This window comes from Pan troglodytes, chromosome 5 (genome assembly GCF_028858775.2).
Source record: "Pan troglodytes isolate AG18354 chromosome 5, NHGRI_mPanTro3-v2.0_pri, whole genome shotgun sequence".
In the NCBI taxonomy this organism is placed as follows: Eukaryota; Metazoa; Chordata; class Mammalia; order Primates; family Hominidae; genus Pan; species Pan troglodytes.
The window spans coordinates 141428133-141453222 of NC_072403.2; the positions used below are offsets into that span (position 1 = coordinate 141428133).

The window sequence follows — 25090 nt, forward strand, 5'->3', positions numbered from 1 at the left end:
GTCTCTGTATATTTCCTGTTTCTTTATTTCTTTCTGCTGTATTCTTATTTCTTCAATTCTATTTTGCATTTCATTAATTCTCTTTTCGATGAAGTTAGTCTACCATTTAGCCCATCTATTGACTTTTTCACTTCAATGACTTTTTTTAAATCTCTGAAATTGTTTTTTCTTTTTCATGCCTTCCTATCATTTTCAAAAAATAATATCTATTATTCAGTTTATTCTTCCTATATTCTAAACATTTTAAAGATACTGATATTTTAATTTATCCTAAGTTGCTCTATTATCTGTAATTCCAGTCATTGGAATGCTTCCAATCATTATAGGGGCAAACAATCACAGGGTAGTAGACTGCCTTGGTGTTTTGTAGCTTTAGATTGTGTGCTAATTATGATGACAGTCTTACATGTGCCCTGGCTTATGAAGGCATCTCCATGGAGCACTCTTCTGTTTATCTTTATGAATACAGCCCAGATCTGACACTTTGTCATACATAGGGCCTGCAGTTTTGACACCATGTCTGCACTAGTATTAAAATCCCATCCCCTTATTGAAAACAGATGTAAGATAATTTGCTCATTCAGGAAATAGCAGATTTAGAAGGATAAATATTGTTATTTTTCTATGGATAGAGGTAGAAGTTGATACCACTCACCAACACAAACACACATAGAACTGGAAAGATGGTCACTAGCAGCTCCCAGCATCAATTTCCAACAGCTTTATGACTGGAGAGAGAAATAAACTTCTATCTTCCAGTTTCGGTTTGCAAATTCCAGTGTACAATGCTCCTCTTGAATGTGGTATTCAGAACCAAATGGCCTGATGTGAGCCAAACATCATTAAAAAAATAATAACTCTTATACCATTGAGATCGACATTCTAATTCTGTTTACATGATTGCAGAGTTTTCTTGCAGCTACTGGCTGATGTTTTTAATCACCTGTTATTTTTCACATGTGGACACAAGTACTCAACATAGGAATCCTCCATTCTGTAATTGTATGATTAATTTTTTACACCCAAATTTAGGGATTATATGTATCCCTTTTACATTTAATCTTACAACTTTCCCCACATAATATCCAAGGTTTTTTTTAGAATATTTATTCTACCATCTGGGTGAACAGATGGATGGATGGATAAAACATCTAACATTACTCCACTCAGTAGAGCTGACTGTTTTACAGTCAGCAGTGCTGTTCTGAAACTATTTCAAGCTCTGGATCCTGCTTCTATTATTTCCCTATCATTGCCCCACTTTCTCACTTTTTTTTGGATATTGCAAGCAGCCACCACTAGCAGCCAAGGAAATTGCAACTGAAGAGAAAAGCTTATCATGAAGAAATAGTAATTTATGAAGTGGTACCCCAGTGGCCTGGATTATTAAAGGCTCCCAATGAGCCCAACTCCCTTTGGAGGAGCAGTTTATGCAGTAGGAGAAGCTGATTTAACACATTTCTGATTCTGTAACCCCTCCTGGTACTGGGTATGCTATCACCAACTCTGCTAAGTGATCAAGTTTCATGGCACATGTAATGATAGCACAGCGGGACTTCAGTACACAACAAAAATTAAGAGGTAGCTAGAGAAAGCAAACAATTATGGAAGAGAAGACTTAAGGATGGGGAGAGGTGGCTGCTAAGGCAGAAAATTCTTCCTGTTTCAGGCTTAAGTTTAGGGAAACATAAATACGGTAGTCTATTGTACAACTGTCCAATCAGAATGGGTTTTGGCCACTATCAGCCTGGGAATGTTTGTAACAAGCAATTGTAAGAGTTATTTGGCTGATTATTAGTCCCGGAAACCATTCTGTCATTCTGTCCTAAATAATAATAGTAATAATCATAATAATAATTTCAAATTCTTTCACACAATGATCTTTTAAAAACTCAGCACACTCTAATTCCTAGCAAAATATTATTTGATAAGGGATATGGCATCATATTACTAATCTCTCAAAAGCTCTTGAGGGATATCATGTTATCCCATTGGATGTCTCTGACTATAGTCTTGGTTAAATGAATGATCTCCCTAGAGATGATGAGTCTAACAGGTATAAAAGACTTGATTCTTTTATTAAGTGATTATTTTTCTCAAAATTGTAAAGTCCTCTGTGTGTATATTTAACTAGAATTGATTGTATTTCCCCTTATATAACTCCCCTAAAGAAAAAATGTCTATAAACCTATCAGAGTTCTCTTCTGGGAGATCTTCACTCGTGTTAATGTTTCTGCCATGCCTCCAAAAGCTCCCTTCCACATTCCAAATTTTCCCTTCATTGTATCTTCATTTTTTATTGACTTATTCATAGAAGGAAAATCTGTTTCTTGGTTTTCTGGTGGTGCTTAACCCATATTTTCTTTCAATAAAGTGAATATTTATAATGAGACATTATTATAGATTTTAAAATGCTGACAGCACCACAAATATCATAAAATCCAGAAAATAACAAAATAATTAACTGCTTGGCAATCACCATAATCCTTTTGCTGTTGTCATTGTTGTTGCTACCTACACTTTTTTTTTGTTTTTTGTTTGTAAAATACATGTAGCAGAAAACGTACCATATTTTAAAATGCTAAAGATTAGCATTTGTGATTCACTATATGCTGATTGTTTTGAAAAGCTCCTTCATGGGTCCTATTTCATGTTTGAAAGATGCTAGCCAAAATCCCTCCTAAGCAAAGAGGAAATTGCTTCTTCTTCCTTGATTCTGGATTGTCTTCTTCATCCTCTTCAGGAATAGAGAAAGCAAGGAGGCTGGGCAAGTCAGTGAATCCCAATTCCCATGTAGCTGTCGGCTGCAGCCCTGACAAAGCCTCTGCAATGTCTTTCCTAGGGGACTTAGCTGAGCAGTGCCTGAGCTGTGCAGCCCCACCTTGGTAGCAAACATCTGCATGTGCTGATTTCTTGTCAGGGTAATGATTGCCCAGGATGGTGATTTCTTGTACAGGGTCGCTGTTGTGTTTCGTGAATATGTGAGTATGTTGGAGCGGGGTGTTGGAGGAAAGATCTTTAGCTCAGCAAACAACAAATCAGCAAATCTACCAAAGTCTCAGTCTCTGCCCCAAGATAACGAAAAAGTATAAATTCTGGTTTGATTTTAATTGACTAGAATTAGATTTAAAAAGACAGATTTCAGTTTTTCTGTGTTAAGACTAAGTGCCTTTTCATTTATGTTGTTTGTTAAGTAATATACACAGAAAATAAACACAGATGAAAACTATGCTGACCTAAATAACTATTTGCCTTGTCTTCTTCAGATGTAATTTGAAAGCCTGGATAAAGAAAATAAAGTTCCTTAGGGTTTCATGTGATTACAAAGGAAACACTCCAGAAAACTAAAATGGCAAATATATTTAAGGTAATTCTCAGTGAATAGACTTGGGTTGCCACGATCCATTTTATTATTGCTTTTCTAAATTGCTTTCTTACCGTTCTCTGCCAGAGCCTCAGATCAATCTCTAGGAACTGTTGCGAGAACTTGTCCAGTGTAATGACACCTGGCACAGGGCTGTAATTATTTTATGTGCAGGGCATGTTATGCTGTGCACTAGGTCTTTCGCTTCATTAAAAGACTTTGAGTCTCATAGTAGGCTTTAAGCACAAAAGAGGGCACCATACGGCAAATGTTTTAGTTTAAGTAGAATTTCTCCAGAAAGCAAGGAGCACAAGGTCATGGGCATTTGGGAAATGAGAGGTGGTGGGGAGGCATGTAGAGCACAGCATGTGTTATTGATTTATTGCCTCTCAGCTCCAAATCCTCCTTTCTTTCCATGGAGCTGAATTCTGTAAATACCTTCCCATCACCAGCTGGCCCAATGTTCAGCTCTGTGAGTGGAGGAGCACTGGAGGAAAGAGTATTTTCTCTTGCTCTGCTGTACTCACCTTGTTGAGCTCCTGCAGACAGTGCAGTTGTTTCAACAGTGCCTAGGGACCAGCAGCAAGTGCTCCCACCTGTGGCAGCTTCCCCAGCATACCCTTGGGATCTGAAGTGCCTCACTGCGGCCAGCTTTCCAGCACTCTCGTTTTGGGCAGCTTCCTAGGGGAAGGTCCACTCCAGTTCTCTGCACACTTCCCTGAGGAAGCTTCATAATAGAGTATTAGTGAGCATGGTTTCTCCCCTAAAACAGTTTCCCCAGCTTCCCACAGTCTGTAGAGTTCTGAGGCACAGCACCTTCATGAGGACAGCTTCCCTCGAACTCCAGGGGGAGGATTTCCAGCAAGTCCCACCAGAGCGGTGCCACAGTGAACTGCTCCATGCCCCTCCACAGTTGGTATCTCAGCCCCTGGAGGAGTGGCCTTTTTCTTGGGTGCTCTATCCCAGCCCCAGGGTTGTGGCTCTCCCTATGTCTACTGTTCTTTACTTGTTTGCATTCTCCATGCCTCTATTAGCCGATTCCTCATTGCTGAAATCCCCTATTAATTATTTATGTTAAACTTTCTCTATTTTTATGTGATTTCTGTCTCCTGTTGGACTCTGATAGAACCCCTCAGTGACAAAGAAGAGAGAAAGGTTCTCAGTGCTTCACAGAAAGAAATGCTGCTTTTCCCCTGAGCATTTCTGTTCCGTTTACCCATCTTCCTAACAACACCCTCCCTGCTCTCTGTGCTTGGTCATCAATGGCTTTAACCCCATTGAATATTCTTCCCATAAAGGTCTCCTACTTCCCTCACTCCCAATTTCCCCAAATCTGTGCCTGTCTTAGACAAAATCTTGGGGGGATGAGTAAGAAAAATCACTTTAATTTCCTCATGAAATGTACCAAAGTAAAACCTGCACCTTGACCTTTAAGAAAATTCCCAACTTTATATTCTGTAACAGATACTTGAATAAGACTCTGACTTGATCAATATTGCAAACTGCCAAGTTTGTGAAAGTTCCTGAAAATCATGCTGAGAAACAGCAGAAATTTGTTCATAATATGAAGGTCAGTTGAGAATTTCTGAATTGCATTGGACAGGATCAGAGCCACGATGGCCTGGTTTGACACTATAATCTGTCTCAACCATGGCACACAGAAAATCGGTGTTCATTATATAATTTTCCAGTGCATGACCAGAGTAGTGACAAATTTACTTCCCATGATGATTATAAATAAAAGAAATGCACTGTAAGTGCAAGTTAGAGATGCTGAAATATACATTACACTTACTTCTTTGATCTGATTCCTCTACTGGCCTTTATCCTCTTGGCCCAAATAGACATGTGCTCCAATTATTTCTCTAGGTGTAGGTAAATTTAATCTCACCTACAAAAAGAAAGATTCATTTGAAAAATTAGCATCTGAGCATAAAATATGAAACAAACAGTGGACTTTTGTCCAATAACAGAAATACATGACCAGATTCCATTTCACAAGCATGCTGCAAAGGGTACAGAGCTATTCATTTTATATCTGAAACCCATTCATTTAAGAATACGACATAAAACCCAGTTCCCAAAACCTGCATAAATATTGTACTGAGGCTCAGCCTAGGTAGTGCTTGGCCTTGCAAGTTTCATTTTGATATACATTATGGTCTGTTCACCTCTTCAATTAGTCTCAGAGGTGAAAGACATAGAGGATTTTTCTCTTGAAGCACTATGAATCTCAGAGGGTATAGTAGCGGAAGGGTTTTAGGGGGTGGAAAAGGGTGAGAGCTGAATGGGGCCCATATAGGGTATGTGCAGAGTGTCGTGTGGATTCGAGTGCTAAAGATGAGGACGGCCTTGGGGTCTGGGGCCTCTGGAGGTAATCAGCATATATAGAGATGAATGACACCATGATATTAATCCTGGCCGACCCTAGTCAGATAGCAGGAACAAGACTTTGGGTGCTGAGGAGTAGAGAAGTCAAAATACAGAAAATGCTAGAAAAAGAACTTAACAAAGATAAATGTGGAGAGTGGGATGAGTGGTGCAGAGGACTGCTATTTTTTTAAGCCATTAATTTGTTAAAAAGTAAAATGGTCTGAAAGGCATCATTTTGATAATAATTTTAAAAACTAATTTTGAGCCACAGATAAAGATCCAATGAAGTGTCTCAAACCCCGCCAACATCTCTGAAAGCCTAAGGCCCTGAAACTATGAGTTACAGTCCTTGTTACATTCCAAATGTTTATCTAAAACCCAGACCTCCCTCTCAGTCTCCTATCCCACATATCCAAATGCCTTTTCAACATATCTACTTGTATGTCTAATAGGAACCTCAAATTTTATATGTCCAGAACCCAAATCCTGATCTTTTTCTCCCTATTATCACCAAAACTAAAACTAAAACAACTCCTTCATAGAAGTTATACATAACCAAATTGCTCAGATCATTTCATTGCATAATTCCCTCCAAATCCTTTGCCTCCTCTCGCTTTGTTTGTGGTCTTATGTTTTTTATGCTTTTTAAATTGTTTTGACAAAATACATGTAACATAAAATTTATGATTAACATTTTTAAGTGTATACTTCAGTAGTATTAACTACATTCACATTGTTATGCAACCATAACCATTATCCATCTCCAGAACTCTTTTCATCTTGCAAATCTGAAACTCTGTACCCCTTAAACAACAAATACCTTCAGTCCCTGGCAACCACCACCTAATTTCTGTCTCTACGAATTTAAATACTCTAGGTAACTCATATAAGTGGAACCATACAGAATGCATCCTTTTGTGACTGGCTTATTTCACTTAACATATTGTCCTCAAGGTTCATCCGTGTATCAGAATTTCCTTCCTTTTTAAGGCTGAATAATATGGCATTGTATGTATACACCACATTTTGTTTATCCATTCATCTGTCAAAGGACACTTGTAATGCCTCCATCTTTGGCTATTTGAATAATGCTTCTCTAAACACAAGTGTACAAATATCTGTTTGAGACTCTTCTTTTAATTCTTTTGGATATATACCCAGAAGTGAAATGGTTGGATCAAATTGTTTGGTGTATTCTTTGGCAAAACTACAACCCTGGTCAAATTCTCTCTCTCTCTCTCTCTTTCCCCGCCCCCACCCGCCCCCGTCTCTCACTCTCTCTCTCTCTCTGTGCCTAATTTAACCCTGCACTCCTACAGCTGTTCATGGCAGCAGGAGAAACAAAAACATTAAATTCTCTCAATTCACGACTAAAAACTAGTATGACCAACCACCCTGGTTTGCCCAGGACTATTCCATTTTTAGCACTGAAAGTCTAAATCCCAGAAAACCCATGAATTCCAAGCAAACTGGGACAGTGTGTCACCCTACCAGAAACCTGAAACAGGCCTTGATCGCACCTTGCAATCAATTGTACTTTCCTAGGCCTTTTATCCTCCTACTCCCTCCATCTCCCCAATCCTTTCCCTGCCAACCCCTGGTAACCACCATTCGACCCTCTGCTACTATGAGTTAAACATTTTAACTTTTTGAATTTCTACATATATGTGAGATCATGTTGTATTTGTCATTTCATTCACACCTTCTACTCACTCCTTAAGCCTCCAGCACATCTCCTCTCCTCACTCTCAACTGATTCTCTTGATTCCTATTCCAATGATTAAACAGAAGCATCCAGAAATTAACTTTCCAATTCCTACCACCATCTACCCACTTGCCATGGTCTATACCCACAATCTTTGACTTCCCTCCTAGTACCTATCTGTAAATCATCCATTTACCTAGAGAGGAACTCTCCGTGTTCCTCTCTAAAGCCACTTCCTTGTTTTGTGAACTACATCCCATTCCTTCTCATCTACTGAAGAAACTCTCTGTAGCAATTATCCCCTCATTTTAAACATCAATTTCTCCTTTACTGGGTTATTTCCAAAAACAATGAAATATTCCGTTATTACCCCTATGACTAAAAAAAAAAAAAAAAAGAAAAACAACCCCACTTCCCCTGTCAGCTGTTAGACCATGTCTCTAATCTTCTTTACAAGCAAAACTCTCTGAAAGTGTTTTCACATATTTTCTCCAATTCTTCTCCTCTCAGTCTCTCTTAAACCCTCCTGAACCTAGCTTTTTGTTCCCTACCATGATATTAAATCTGCTCTTGTCAAAATCACCAATGATCTTTATGTTGCTAAATTCAATGATTGATTTTCAGCCCTCTTGTTACTTGTTAATAACATTTGATAAGTTAGATGAGTTACATCTGATAGGTTGATATACTTGGTCAGTCCTTGTTATCTAATACATTGCTGGGTCTTCCTCCTGTCTCCTCATTTCCTTTTCTTCTCTTCCTTGACTTCTGAAAATCTGGTGTGCTCTGTATCTGTTTTTGGCCCTTATCTCTTTTAGATTCATACTTTTCAAGAAAAAGTTTTTAATTTTAAAAATTGAAAAAAAAGTAGATATTTATGGTGTACCTGATGTTTGAAAACATATATATATATATGTAGTGAAATGGCTAAATCAACCTAATTAACATATGTATTATCTCACATATTCGTGATGATAAAATCTTTTTTATCAATTTTCAAGCATATAATACATTGTTATTTTTGTACAATAGATTTCTTGAACTTGTTCCTCCTGTCTAACCAAAATTTTGTAAACTTTGATGAACATCTCCCCAATCCCTTCCCAGCCAACCCCTGGTAACCACTATTCGACCCTCTGCTACTATAAGTTAAACATTTTAACTTTTTGAATTTCTACATATATGTGAGATCATGTTGTATTTGTCATTTCATTCTTGGCTTATTTCACTTAAAATAATGTTCTTTAGGTTCATCCGTGTTGTCACAAATGGCAGAATTTTCTGTTTGTAAGGCTGTATAGTATTCCACTGTGTATATATCCCACATTTTCTTTATCCACTCATCCACTGATGGACACTTGGGGTGATTCCGTATCTTTATCTTGGCTATAGTGAATTGTGCTGCAATGAACATGTGAGTGCAGGTGTCTCTTCAACATACTGATCTCATTTCCTTTGGATATATGCCCAGTAATGGGATTGCTGGATCACATGGTAGTTCTATTTTTAATTTTTTGAGAAACCTCAATACCAGTCTCCATAATGACTGTGTGACTCCCACCAACAGTGTGCAAGGGTTCCCTCTCCTCCACATCCTCACCCACACTCGTTACCTTTTGTCTTTTTGATAACAGTCATTCTAACAGCTGTAAGGTGATAGCTCACTGTGGTTTTAATTTGTATCTCTCTGATGATTAGTCATGTTGAAGATTTCTTCTATATCTGCTGGCCATTTGTATGTCTTCTTTTGGAAGATGTCTATTGATGGGGTTCAGGACATGCTACCTCAAAATATGACACGTTGGCATTTTGAAACCACCCTTACAAGGCTGATGAGAATTATAAGCCAAGATTTCAGCAGAATTATAGTTAGGCATTAACCAGGGTGCATTGGTGAACCTAGATCCACTTTCTTACAGCTGCTAAGAATCTACGTAGAGCATGCTGACCCGGCTCCTGCATTGTTCCTGTAGATAAGATTTGTGACATAAAATTATAAAACCTTTTGTACTCAATAATTGCTTAAGGTATTTTTCGTCTTTATTTTTTATTTTTTATTGAGATGGAGTCTCGCTCTGCTGTCCAAGCTGTTCAAGCCATTCTCTTGTATCAGCCTTCTGAGTAGCAGGGATTACAGATGCGCGCCACCCATGGCTGGCTAATTTTTGTATTTTTTAGTAGAGACGGGGTTTTGCCACCTTAGCCAGGTTGGTCTCAAACTCCTGACCTCAAGTGATCCTGCCTCGACCTCCTAGAGGGCCGGATTACAGGCGTGAGCCACCACACTCAGCCAAGAATTGCTTAAGGTATTTTAAATCCTTAATTCCAGCAGAATGGCTGATGCTAACCAGTCTGAAGACTCCCCTTACAAGGGAACTGACAGCACAAGAACGCAGTTTCTACATCACCCTGTCCGATTATTTCACATCTCACTTCTTGACCAACTGGCAATCCCCACACTTCAGCCTATTCCCCATCCAGACCCCTTAAAACCCCTACCCTCAAATCTCTTGGGAAGGTAGATTTGAGGTTTCTTCTTGTTAAGCTGCCCTACAATTATTAAACTTTTTTTCTGTTGCAACCCCTGGTGTCTCGGTATATTTACTCACTGTGCATTAAGCAATGAACCTATTACAGTTACAATTTGAGAAAACAGCAGAAGCAGGAAGGTCTCTCTGACTGTCTCCCACCCTCCTGCCCTGAATAAGGCCTTCATTCCAGAGGCACCCATCCTATACACAGAGAAAAGGAATGTTCTTATCTCTGAAGAGATACAGAAACAGAGAAGAATCTGAACAAACAGGCCTTGTTAAGTTTCTCCTAGTTTATTATCATTAGATCATACCCCTTTTATCCAATTATACTTCTCTGTAGCTATCTGCTTTTTCATCAAATTTAGCATAAAAATACACATTCTCTGTTTCTTTGGGAGTTTATTTCCAAAGGCTCCCAAGTCACATAAAACTTATTTTAAATAAATTTGTAATTTTTAAATTAATCTGTCTTTTGTTATAGGAGCCACAATCATGTACCTTGTGATGAGTAAGGAAAATATATTTCTTTTCCTTTACTATTCAGGGTTTTTGCCCATTTTTAAGTGGAGTTATTTATTTTCTTGCTATTGTGTTGTCTGAGTTCTTTATATATTTAGTATATTAATCCCACTTCAGATATATCGTTTGCAAATATTTTCTCCCATTCCAAAGGTTGTCTTTTCACTCTGTTGATTGTTTCCTTTGCTGTGCAGAAGAATTTTTAATTTGATCTGATCCCATTTGTCTATTTTTGCTTTTGTTACCTAACCTTTTGTTAGGCATTATTTGATCCACACTCATTCTTTTGGTGATCACACCCAGCTTCCTGCCTTTAAAGATGCTGACTGCCCTCAAATTTGTATCTCCAACCCAAACCTCTCTCCTGAACTTAAGCTTCACACACTTTAGTTGCCTAACTAGTATCTCCACTTGGAAGTTAGACATCTCAAATATATCCCAAAACTGAAATTTACAATCTTTATTATCTCATTCCAAGCTTTTTCTCCCTAAAGGCTTCCCTATCATAAATGATGGTAAATGTATATTTTCAGTCTCTCAAGCCAAAATATTTGGAACCATCCTTGAGTCTTATATATTTCTTTCACAGTTTATATCCAAATTATCAGAAAATGCTATTTGGTCTACCTTCAAAATACACCATGTTGCAGTTGGTGTTTTGCTGGTGTTTCTGCTGTTCAGTAAGGGGTGGCTGTGACATTTTCCTGGCAGTTTTTCTGCTTCCGCTTGGGTAATTTCAAAATAACAGAAAAATAGAGCAAGCTAATGAATCAAAGGGTATAGCATGGGTGTGATACTCTAATTTCTTCTAAGAATTTCCTTTTCTTCCAAGAAGTTATGCTTAGAAACACATACATGTAGCTGAAAAAAGATGAAAAGTAAGACTATAGCTCTGGTACAATGGTTTAATATGTTCTGTACAGGGTCTATCACATTTAGTGCTTAATGACTACTCACTGACACAAATAATACTATATTACATTTATATAGTGGCTTTCTATGCGCCCAGTGTTGTTATATGCATCTCATTCAACACACTTACTCTTTACAACAATCCTACCAAACACTGAAGTCCTTGAGGGCAGAGAGTGCTTTGCATCCCCAAACACTAGCAAAGGGCCTGGCGCTCAGTGACTGTCCAGGAAATGTTTGTTGAAGGGGTTGACTCACTGACATAGGCTTATTATCCTCGTTTTACAGCTGATAAAATAAGACTCAAAGAGATAGAATGACTTGTTCAATATCACCATGCTAATAACTGGGAGTCAGCCATCTTCTAATTCCCAAGTGAGTGTTCTCCACAATAATCACAAGCTATAATTACTTCGGAATGAGTTATGGCATCTCTGTAAAGCGGGATATAACACATTAGAGTAATAATCTAACACAGTATGATTGCTAAAGTTTTAGTGCAGATCTCTGCTACAAAAGCAAAGCTAAACGTTGGGGCAATATTTTGCCAGAGATCTTAGTTATTTGCTTTTGCAACAAAGAGTCCACACAATGAGAGAATGCTATGGGGCTTCCAGAAAGATGGTCATCTCACCTCTATTTGAATACTCCTCCCGGACAGCCCACTCAATATTGGAATTCTTTACTGTTAGAAAGATATTTCTTATTTAATATAACAAATATCTACTGAATTTCTACTGTCACTGAATCAAAGCTAGGTCTACTCACTCAGTGCAATACAGTGCACTAAAGCCAAACATCCACAGAGAGGTTTTACAGCAAGAGAAAGGAGGGTGTTTACTTGCAGGACACCAAAAAAGGAGAATCAGGAAGCTCATGCTTAAGACTCAACCTCCCTGGTGATTTACAAGCAAGGGTTTTTAAGGCAGGGGTACATTTAAGGAAAGCAGAAGTTAAAGGCAAAATCATGAATCAATACATGGAGGTTATACACTGATTTGGCCTAAAAAGGCGGGATATCTTGAAGTGGAGGCTTACAGGTCATAGGGAGATTCAAAGATTCTCTGAATCGCTGTTGGTTAAAGAAGAGAAACTTTGTCTAAAAACTTGGGGTCAGCAGAAATGAATGTTAGGGTCTGGCCTGTGGGAATGACTTTCTCCAGGCCTCTCAGGAAGAAATTTAGAACACAGAACCGCCATCAGAGTTCAGTCCTCAGTTCCCCCTTATCTGAGGTCTATATGCCAGCAGATGGCATTGTCTATTTGGTGGGATCTAGGTTTCTGAAAAACAACTCAAGGACATAAGATATTATCTTTAGTTTCTACAGAAAAACAAACATCTTGTGACTCTAACTTCCTTGGCTATTTTCTTAAGTTATTATTACTTGCTTGCTTATCAGGTTGCCTATTTCCTTCTCAAGGCTAGGCAGGTGCTGAAACTTTCCTTGAAGGAACTCAAGATTGTCCTTTATTTCTGTGCTTGGTGGTTGAGGGAGCAGCAGGCCCCCAAGAGTGGTGGCTGCTCTAACTACTATCAGTCGTTTGGAGTTTTCTACTCCATATGTTTAATCTTTGTCTGCCTCCCTACCCTACTCCACCTACCTTTTTAAATCTCTGAAGGCTACTATCATACCTACTCTAAGTAGCCCCATTCCTTTCTTCTGGGTTATTTTCAACCATGTTTCATGTGACATCATGTCCATATTTCTCATCATCCTGGTCCTCATGCTCTGAATAAAAATTAGATTATCATGAGTCCTCTTAAAATGTACTTAGCAGAACTTAATATAATTCCTCAGGATAATTTGAAAATGCAGGATTTAGAGGCTAGGTCTTCTCTTGCTTGATTCTCCCTAACTTTAGTTGACAGAATTTCAAATAATTGCCTTTTTTCCCCCAAATGTATTGCTTCATGTAGAGTATACTAAATGTATGTTCAGCTAAAGAACAATTTTTTCAATTCACAGAAACTTTTGCCCAGAGAGCTGCACCAAGCCTGTGCACTCACAATTTTTTAAAGATTCTAATAAACAACTTCATAATTTTCTTGAAGTTAATCTTCATTGTTTCTGTATAGCTTTTGACATTGAAGGCTAAACACACCGAGTTTGCAGGCCAATTTTACCTAAACAGTAATTCTTCCTCAACCACAGGTAAAGTCCTGGGCTTGGGCTATTCTACCCTTAGCAGCTCTTGGTAAACTATGCATTACTCAGCCCATCCTTGAAACCTCATGTCCCACAGGATTTGCCGTAGTGCCCTAAGTAGGACCCATTGGACAGAAGCACTTTCCCCACAAGCCCTCCTGAAATCAGCATTTGCATTACTGGGTTTGACCTTAGTTTTCTGATTGCTAGCCACCTCTGGATAAGTGCTTGTCCTGATTTTCTTTATGTTTAGCTATTGGCCAGGGTCATGTTCTAACTGGGTAGAACACTTGGCATCTCAACTTTATTCTGTCACCTTCTATATGAAAATTTCACTGGCTCTGTTCTGCCCACGAGATTAGATTACCTTAGATATTGATAGCTGCTCAATCAAGCTGAGGTTCACAGTATCCTTTTGGACAGGTATCTGGACTGCAGGTCTCCCTTTTCTAAGAGTGGCCTTACAGCTGGATCAAGTCCCCTAAGTCCTGGCTTCATCCCAAGTTCTAGCCTCCATCTCTCCTAATCTGCCTGTGTACATCTATGATTTCAGCAAGCTTCAGTCCAAAACCAAGCCTGCTAAAACTCCTGTAATAATCTTTCACTTGAACTTGTCTCTCATAAACAGTGGTCCACACTTTGTTTATTTGAGAAGCTTATTTTTTTCTCCACTCAACTTGTGAACAACACAACAAAAAATGTTGTTCAGTCTTTTCCAGTACAAGAAGAAAGAAAAAAAAAAAGGTTGACTCGAGCTATGTCAGCCTGTGTGAGGCTTCTCTCTGGTTTTTAAAACAATCACCAATCAAAACTGTTTGTGTAAGGTTGCTTAAGCATACTATAATTGAATTCACATTTTACAATTTTATAGTGGAAACAAGAAAGATGTAGTCAAATATTTGCCTAATTTAATGCTATTTCAAGGACAGTCTCTTAATCCACTAATCCTAGTTTAAAAAGAGAAGAAAGTTGAGATTTATTTGGCCTGTGTTCTTCCTAGTGAACCTATTTTAGTCCCTCATACACATGCTTACCGATTTATAGTTATTGCAACTACAAACAGGTGGAAACAGCCTGGGATTAGTTAAATAGTGGCAAGAGACGACTCCTACAGGTAACAGGTTCCCTTGACAGAGAATCACAGCACCTCTTTTAAGACCGTTTTGAAGTATGTTCCTTAAGTAGTTTAATAAATAAACAACAAGGGTAATGTAGAATTTTTAAACACAGTTTTACATCTTCTCTCAGAATGAAAAGAAAGACGAATTTTGGCATTTGTCAGAACTGGTTTCAACCTACAACTAGACAGCTACATGACCTGAAGGTCTTTAATTTTGAATTTCCCTGTGTGTCAATGAGAGCATAGTATCTTACAACTTGATTGCCAGGATTAAACTGAAATGTAAAACAACTAATATGTAAGAATTTAATAAAGGTAAAATCCCTTTCTCTTCATTCTCTTCTAAATGTTAATCTAAAATTTCTTATACAATTAATTTTCCTCTTTAAGATTTAGTTTCCTATTCTATATAACAGAACAAAACTTTTATAAAACATATTGTCACCATTATCTCCTTTCAATATCTTCCAACTTACCCTAAGTGAATCTAAATGAATACTAGTTTCCAACTTTCTTCAGCCATATAGAAACATGGGAAAAATTAGTAAAATAGGTATATTCTCCCCAGTTACTAAAAGGGTAATGAAGTGCTCATACTAATGCTTTTGAGAATATCCTATTTTATTTAGATTGGGTATATGTGATTATATTAAATAAACAGTATTCTTTTAAAACACGTAGACCTTGCACATAACTCTCCATATTTGGAGGTGGAAGGTGGGCTTTCCGAATGTTCCCCTCTCCACCAGCCCATTTCTCCCAGACTGCTCTCTTTAATGGGTTATTCCTGTCACACATGACTAAACTTCCTGACATTGCCATTTTTTTCACACGGAAGCATCTAGTTAAATCTGCTACTCCTGCTGCCATTTAGGGGATATTGTTTCATCTCCACCTATACGTGTACCTTATTTAAAAAAACATTGTTTTCGTTTTCCAACTACTGTCTGCAGTCATCCTCTGATGCCTTCCACATAGTGCAGACTCAGCAATCAGGACCAGCTTATTCTCTCCTGGACCTTTTGCTCCCCAAAATCCCCCCTATTTTTTCAGTGCTCTCAGGTGGTCCCACACTTGATGCTTCTAAAGCCAAAGTCTCATTCGTGGCAACAAATAACCAAGCAAGCCCCATGCCATGTCAGCCAGCCAGGGCACACAAATTGTCTTCTTCAATGGCCATGGCATGACTTTCCAGGTTCAACCAATCTCAAGGCAGCTTTGGAACAATCAAGAAACACTTATGCCCTAGGTTCCAACTAATATGTGGGAGGTAAGCACACAAGAAATAAGAAAGAAATTGCCAAAGAGTATACTATTTACAATTATTTTCTTTATGTTACATTTTATACAACCTTACAGAGCTTTGTTAAATGGCTAGAATGTCTAACAAGCCCAGAAAATATTCTCTACCTCCTCTCTTACCTTGAGCTGACATTTTTTAAAACAAGTAATCAATTGAAAGACTCTCGAGTACCTAAAAGAAGCAGGGAAAGAACTGGGAGCCCCGTGTTTGAGTCAAATTCAAAATTTGCTTAATGACCTTGGGTAAATTGCTTTGCCTCTTTGAGTCTGTTTCCTCATCTATAAATGAGAATGACATTATCTTCTTCCTAAGACTATTGTGAGGGATAAATGAGAGTATATTTGAAAGGATTTCAGAAAATATAAAGTGCCAAACATATGGTAAGTGCTATCATCCAATTCCAGCCAAATAACAGAGTAGAACCACTCATCAGATGAGGGGGAAGCTACAAAATGTGCAATTTGGATCAGCGCACGAATTTCATTCCCCAAACCACAAAATTATCATCCCTGCTTCAAGACACCATACTGGTCTCTCACATCTTATAGAATGTATATTTTCAAAGACAATGTGTAGAGATTTCCAGGGCTCTGGAAAATGGAATTGTTACCCCTGGGAGTTTAAGAAGAGAAATACAAATATTGATCTTAAAATAAGCTCATTATGTGGCATTTTGTTAGTGGTGACTAGAGAAATAACAAAAAGATTTGATGTAAATGTGATTTAATCTCTCATGGAGAATTAATGTCTTCTCATATGTAGACATAGACAATTTTCTAAGGTAAACTATATTTTTCCTACTTACTTTGCAATCATTTCTAACATATTTCCTAATCGTCCCTCACCTCCTCCACTCTAATCCTATGGGAAAGCCTTTGCCCATCCCTGTCCGTTCGTTTGCCTTATCAGTTTGCCATCTATTTGTTGTCAACCCCCAAATACATGTATCCAGCTCAGACCCCTCTCTTGATGGACAGACTTTGATTTCTGACTGCCACTCAATGCCTCTACTTAAATGTCAAACACATCTCAAATTGAACTCCTGATCTGTGCTCTCTCTCTGTACCCACAGTTTTCTCCGTCTTAGTTAATGGGTACTCATTTTCCAGTTGGTTAGACCAAACACTTTAGAGGCACATTTCCACACTCATTCTATCAGGAAATCTTATTAGCCCTACTCTTCAAAACAAATACCAATCTAAACACTTCTCACTGATGCTACAGCTACCATTTTCGTCATAGCCACCAACATCTATTGCCTAGGATACACAATAGCCTTTTGAAACTTATATTAGTACATGCCATGGCTCTGCTCAAAACCCTCCAGTGGTAACCCACAGTACTCCAGGGAGAGCCTGACAAGAGCTGGTTCTACTGGTACCTCTATGACCTCATTATCCTATTCTTCTACCCCAGCTCACCCTGCCTCAGCCACACTGGCCTTTTTACTGTTCTGTGAATATCCAGGCACATTCCCTTCTTATGACCTCTGTACTAGTTTTTTTATCTGCCTGGTGAATGCCCTAAGAGATCCATATAGCTAACTCCTTCACATTGCTCACTTTCTGAAGGAGGCCTGCACTGACCATCCTATTTAAAATTGCAATTCCCCTCCCTGGCACTACAGATCCATCGTATCTTCTTCTTATTCTTTTTTTAATCTTCTCTAAATGTATAGTACTAATAACTCCAATATGATCTTTATTTTTTTTTCTGTCTTTCTGTATTCAAAAATAAAACCACAAGGGCAATGTCTCAGATAGAGTACCTGGCACTCAGAAGATATTTGTTAAATAAATGACTTCAGTCTCTCAGTTTTCTAGAATCTTGAAAGTTGGGTCATGGCATGTATTTGTTTCCTATTGCTATTCTAACAAGTGACAAGTAATTTTGTGTCATAAAACAAGATAAATGTATCCTCCTACAATTCTAAAGATTGGAAGTCTAAAATAAGGTTTTCAGCAGGATATCCTCCTTCTGGGGACTTCAGATCTCTGTTTCTTTGCCTTTTTCAGTCCTAGAGATTCCCTGTACTCCTTGGCTCATAGTCCCTTCTTATCACTCCACCTTCTTGCTTCTGTTGCCATATTTCCTACTACTCTTACTCTGATCTCCTGCCTCCCTCTTAAAGTATCTTAAAGAAGCAGTAAAAGGTTGAGGTGATTAGGGCCATTAGTAGGGCCATTATTAGAGCCATTAGACTTGTGATTACATGAGGCCCACACAGATAATCCAGGATAACTTTCCCATCTCAAGATCCTTAATTTATTCACACCTGCAAAATCCCTTTTGCCATATAAAATAACATTCACAAGTCCCAGGACTTAGGACTTGAACATCTTTTGGGTGGAAGGATAATATTCAACCTACCAGGTTGAATATGAGAAACAGCTAAAACTACAACAGCTGAACAGATGTGAATGAAACTACTACAAAACTATATTTGCCAGTGGAGCAGGCACAATAAGGAATAGCCAAATTGGGGTTCAAGCTTTATTCAAATAACTTGGGAGACAGATAATATAATTTATATTTAGGCACCTACTGGAGATAGAAAGAAAACCAGTAGATTTGGGTTACGGAAGTTTTGATCAAAGAGCTAAGAGACAAGAGTGAGAACTTGGTCCAGGGTGAAACACGGCAATTCTCCTAAGCCACATAAAGGATTTTGGACTTGGTTCTAAGGGAAATTGGAAACCACTGACAGGGCTTACATAGGAAAGTGGCCTAATAAGACATACATTTTGAAACATATCACTCTTGCAATGTGGGAAAAGAGTGAAGAGCAAGAGGATATGTGAAAAGACCACTTGGGAGAATGATGCAGTAGTCAAGGTGATAGAAGCTTGCTATTGTATTGAGTCTTAGTTTCCTCTCTGTCAAATGAAGATCACATTATTATCAGCCTCACCTAGCTTTTGCAATGATTCAGTAAGAATACACATAAATCACCATGTTGGGTACATAAACAATGCTGGCTACTGGCATTGTAACTCTGTGTTATCTATTCCTAATACAAAATTACAGAGCTACTGCTTAAAAGGAAATAAGGTATTGATTATATCTAAAACAAGGTATTTAAAAACCGATAAAACATTGACCTAAGCACAACAGGATAAGAAGCTACCCTCTGCACTGTCTGATTAGGTTGAGAAAATAGGTCTTTCCATACCTCTTGCTAATAGAAGTAAGAGACGACAGCGAGCTCAGAGGGAACTTTGGGCCCTGGATGTTAGTAACAGGGAAACAGGGAGAAACAAAATCACCACAGCGACATTTGGTTGCCAAAGATGCAATATTATGAAAATGAACAATGTTGAGGGTCTCAGAAGTGCTTTTCCTTGTGTCTCCAAGCAATGAGGTCGAATACTATTGAGTATAGGAATAGACTTGGGCATGGCAAGTGAGCTCAAGTTGTGGCTCTATCATTTACGAGGCTTACCATTGGGAAAGTAACGTAAACTCTCTGAGCTTCAGTTACTTCTGAAATTAAGATAACAACAGAAATATATTACATAATGACTTTTCATCAGAATTTAATGAGAAAATGCTTGCAAAGTGCTAACACAGTGCATGACACAAAGTACTCAAATAGTTGTTATTATATTATTTATGCTGTAGCCTTTTTTTCTTATATGTTGTTCAGTCCAGTATCTTTCAAGAAATTGTGAAATAGCACCCTGAAAGTTAAGGGAGGCAGAAAAGAGACCAGAAAGGAAGCAGCAGAGAGAATACTAGGGTCAATATCAAGTCATTTTTACCAAGCAGAGAACACACTCGCCTATGATTCAAGCAAGGATGGGGAATTGTGTTGCAGTCGAAGTGTGTCAGCAAAGAGCAGACTAAGAGCCAGCAAGGGAAGATATAGGTCAGAGCCAAGGGGAAGACAGAATGACAGTATCGACAAGAAGAGGTCATCTCCTGGAGTGTCCGGCTTACTGTCGCCAGGAATCCAACAGCCCACAGGAGGAGGACGAGGATAAACGAGAACACCGGGCATACTCTTGAACTGCAGCTGCCTTCTCTGAAAATACAGGCACATTAACTCTCCTTAGATGAAAAGGGGAAAGAAACTCTTTGTTTGCAGTCTTTTCCAGAGAGGATTGAGTGCCTCCTATTGGAGTGCGAAAAAGAACCACTTAAAACAAGACTGCTGTTGTCAACAAATAAAATTAGGAAGACAAATCTCATCAGATACTATCAAGACTAAGAGAGACTAGTACTTCTGAGCTTTCCAATAGATTTGGACTGCCAAGGTTTATAAGTTGCATATGGCTAGGAAAATAAAATAGGTAATCTAATTTTCCAAAAGCCAAGGGAGTGTGAGTCGAAGATAAGAAAAGAAGGCTTACATAAATAAGCCTCCTCAGGAGGAGAATGGGAGAGTTGCCTAATCCACATTCTTCCCTTTTGATGTCCCATGAACTCAGGCTGAGAAGAACACATTTAATGCTATGGGAAGGAAGAACTTGGATTTTTGTCTCAGCAAAGTACGTAGAACAGGCACTTTGAAAACTGCCATAAGATGAATTTAGAAATTTTCAGAACTATAAAGTATAAGATGTCTTCAGCAAACTAGATATGATTGGTTACAGGTTATGCCCATACAAAAAAAAAATTTCAATGGCTCCCCATTGCCTAATGATTACAAGATCCTCCCCCTGGTTTTGAAAAACCTTCCCTTTCTCTGTTCAGTCCCTACAGTGGGATAAGGAAACCCTGAGTGTCCCAAGTGCCATTTCACCTGTGTGTGAAGACTGACAAGAGGATGCCCAGTCCAAATTCTAAATTCCCAAGAAAAAAGGACCGTCCATCTCAAGGCAAGCATCCACTCTTGGTCCAATTACACACAGTGAGCCCCACACCACAAACATGGCTCCCAGAACATGTGCAATGGGGAAAGGAAACTGTGGATTTGTTAGAGATCCTAAAGTGTGTCCAGATTACTTTTCCCTGTCTTTATCTCCTGATTGCTACACTCAATCACATTAGACCTGTTGGAAAAATAAATTTCACAGGACTTCAAGGCCAAGGTTTGGAAAATGGTCAGTATATGTGCTTAGGCTCATAAATCTTAACTTATATTGTACCTTCCTAAGCTTAAAGGGCATGGGTCTTAGTAAAAGTGACAAAATCACATCAAGGTGGGGATGTTCAGGGTGCAGCTTCTCTGGTATGTGCTGGTTCCTTACCAGGGAACAGGTGTAGATGCCAGTGCACATGTCATGGAAGCCTGGCACTGGGGTATTTCGAGTCTCTTTTAAATGTATGTCACTTTGAAATGATAGTGTTATTACCTTAAAAAGATCATCAGTGCCATATGGTTGAATTAGTCTCAGTTGATTTTTGCCTAAGTCTCATGCCTGTAGCTACAGAATAGCACCTAGTTCTCATAGATGAGTGATCATTCATCTGCAAAGCCACAGGGCCCAGGAGGTACTGAGCATGACAGACTTGGCCATGGCCTGTCACACAGGTCCCACTCAGTGCCCCCACAGAAAGAAGCCTCTTCCTTATCCTTCCAAGTGGTGCAGTATCTCCCTCCTTCCCATCACTAGAACACTGTGGTTTTGTTTCCCGGATTAGATTGTAAACATTACAGCACTGCTTTGCTGTCAGTTTGAATCCTGGCTCAGCCACTTAACCATGTGACCTGGGAGAGAGAGTTGCCAACTGAGAAAAAGGAGATAAAAATATCACCCTCTTAGGTGTGCTGTGAAAATTAAAAGGCAATGTATATAAAGCACATAACATGCTGCCTGGTACAAAGGAACTGCCCAATAAAGGCAAATAACATCAATATTATTTTTTGAGAGAAGAGTCAGTATCTTACTGCTATTTGCGTGCAATGCCTGTACCTAAGTACAAAAACAATACATTAAATAGAAAAATGGCCACTCCAGGACAATGCCTCCAGCCACCTGACACAGAGACTTGCCAAATGCCTAACGTGAAGACACAGCATTGGCAGGTTGCTAGACTTGCCTATCTTCTTTGAATCCCTCTTTGGTTGCTAGACTTGCCTGAGTTTTTCAAATCCCTTAAGAATCCTACCTATCTGTGGATGCTAGACTTGCCTCTGTGGTTGCTAGATTTGCTTGTCTTCTTTGAATCCCTTTAGAATCCTATCTATCACATGTGGGTAAGTTCTAGGAGTGTATTAGCCACAAATATCCACTGAGCACCTATTATGTACGAATTACTGGCTTTTAAACATTGGAGACACCTGATGAGAAAAAAAAAGACCCTGTTCTCAAGGTGCCAACCATCTCATTCCTGAATGCATTATCTACTTTAACTCTAATGTTCACCTCGTGTTCACTAATTCAAAAATTTACACAATTCCATGGTTTGCAATGATTTCAGATTTTCCAGCTGAAGCAGCAGCATCTTTTCCAGTTGACAGCATCCCTCAGGCCACCACTGTCAGCCCTACTCTTGCTCTGGTTCTATTACAACAGCATCAGGGCCACTGCTGTCATCATAACTAACATTCACAAATGATGGGTACAATTTACAAAGTATTTTGTGTAAATTATCTCATTTATTGTATCCAGATGGGATACGTATGAGTTGCTTTACCATAGCTCTATACAGCACAGTCTCTGCTGGTTTTTAGCATCTTTTTAAATAAGCCTAGATGCTCAGTTTTCTTTTTGTCCACAACAGGTCACTGAGTCTTTGTCTTTATGTAACAATTTATATGTTATCCACCAAGCTTCTCTTCTAGGTTCAGACTCAGGGTAACACATTTCGTGTTTGAAATTTTGTGTTTCTCCCAAATCCATGGCTTTGTACTTACCATCCTTTGAAGGTCATCTGCTACCTTTGCACCCATTCAGAGTGTGATCATTCTTACAGTCCGAAGTCAGATCCCAAAGCATCTTCATTCTGAAATGATCTTATGCTGCCCTAGGAAGGAAAGTTTCTTATTTTTATTAATTTTTATCCACTAAACATGTATCTTAGTCATAACATTTAAAATCTTAGTCATTACTTTTCTCTATCTACAGAATTCATTTTCCTTATTTTCTTCCGTGGGTAGTTTCCTACTAAATGAGTCTGACAGAGCCATAGAAGTTGCACATGTACCAGGATATATTTTGGTGTAAAAGTTTGAGAAATAATTTTAAAATCTCAAACACATCTATCAGTTTCCCTCTACCTAAATGCTTTTTCACTCTCACTCAGGATGATGCAATACTGCTCTGTGGTGAATTACCACGGCCATTCTGGTGGGTCAGTGCTCATGCCACATTAGTGATTGAAATTTGACCATCACTCATGTGTCCATAAGTTTATGTGTATACAATTGCTTCAAAGAGAATAAAATACCTAGGAATCCAACTTACAAGGGATGTGAAGGACCTCTTCAAGGAGAACTACAAACCACTGCTCAATGAAATAAAAGAGGATACAAACAAATGGAAGAACATTCCATGTTCATGGGTAGGAAGAATCAATATCGTGAAAATGGCCATACTGCCCAAGGTAATTTATAAATTCAACACCACCCCCATCAAGCTACCAATGACTTTCCTCACAGAATTGTTAAAAACTACTTTAAAGTTCATATGAAACCAAAAAAGAGCCCGCATCGCCAAGTCAATCCTAAGCCAAAAGAACAAAGCTGGAGGCATCACGCTACCTGACTTCAAACTATACTACAAGGCTACAGTAACCAAAACAGCATGGTACTGGTACCAAAACAGAGATACAGATCAATGGAACAGAACAGAGCTCTCAGAAATAATGCCACATATCTATAACCATCTGATCTTTGACAAACCTGACAAAAACAAGAGATGGGGAAAGGATTCCCTATTTAATAAATGGTGCTGGGAAAACTGGCTGGCCATATGTAGAAAGCTGAAACTGGATCCCTTCCTTATACCTTACACAAAAATTAATTCAAGATGGTTAAAGACTTAAATCTTAGACCTAAAACCATAAAAACCCTAGAAGAAAACCTAGGCAATACCATTCAGGACATAGGCATGGGTAAGGACTTCATGTCTAAAACACCAAAAGCAATGGCAACAAAAGCCAAAATTGACAAATGGGATCTAATTAAACTAAAGAGCTTCTGCACAGCAAAAGAAACTATCAGCAGAGTGAACAGGCAACCTACACAATGGGAGAAAATTTTTGCAACCTACTCATCTGACAAAGGGCTAATATCCAGAATCTACAATGAACTCAAACAAATTTACAAGAAAAAAACAAACAACCCCATCAAAAAGTGGACAAAGGATATGAACAGACACTTCTCAAAAGAAGACATTTATGCAGCCCAAAAATAGATGAAAAAATGCTCATCATCACTGGCCATCAGAGAAATGCAAATCAAAACCACAATGAGATACCATCTCACACCAGTTAAAATGGCGATCATTAAAAAGTCAGGAAACAACAGGTGCTGGAGAGGGTGTGGAGAAATAGGAACACTTTTACACTGTTGGCGGGACTGTAAACTAGTTCAACCATTGTGGAAGTCAGTGTGGTGATTCCTCAGGGATCTAGAACTAGAAATACCATTTGACCCAGCCATCCCATTACTGGGTATATACCCAAAGGATTATAAATCATGCTGCTATAAAGACACATGCACACATATGTTTATTGTGGCACTATTCACAACAGCAAAGACTTGGAACCAACCCAAATGTCCAACAACGATAGACTGGATTAAGCAAACGTGTCACATATACACCATGGAATACTATGCAGCCATAAAAAATGAAGAGTTCATGTCCTTTGTAGGGACATGGATGAAACTGGAAACCATCATTCTCAGCAAACTATCGCAAGGACAAAAAACCAAACACCGCATGTTCTCACTCATAGGTGGGAATTGAACAATGAGAACACATGGACACAGGAAGGGGAACATCACACTCTGGGGACTGTTGTGGGGTCGGGGGAGGGGGGAGGGATAGCATTAGGAGATATACCTAATGCTAAATGACGAGTTAATGGGTGCAGCACACCAACATGGCACATGTATACATATGTAACAAACCTGCACATTGTGCACATGTACCCTAAAACTTAAAGTATAATAATAATGAAATAAAATTAAAAAAAAAACAAATCAAAAAAACAGAAACAAA

At 38.6% G+C, this 25090-nt stretch overlaps 1 long non-coding RNA gene across 1 annotated transcript; it reads right to left on the reverse strand.

Annotated features, from left to right (window-relative positions):
- Positions 1-35: 35 nt before the first annotated feature.
- LOC104006979 (uncharacterized) lies at positions 36-22870 on the reverse strand. Its single transcript, XR_010158194.1, has 4 exons — positions 22780-22870; positions 5160-5255; positions 3892-4091; positions 36-822 (listed from the first exon to the last, which is right to left on the reverse strand). It is a non-coding gene; the product is annotated as an uncharacterized LOC104006979 (long non-coding RNA).
- Between the last annotated feature and the right edge of the window lie 2220 nt (positions 22871-25090).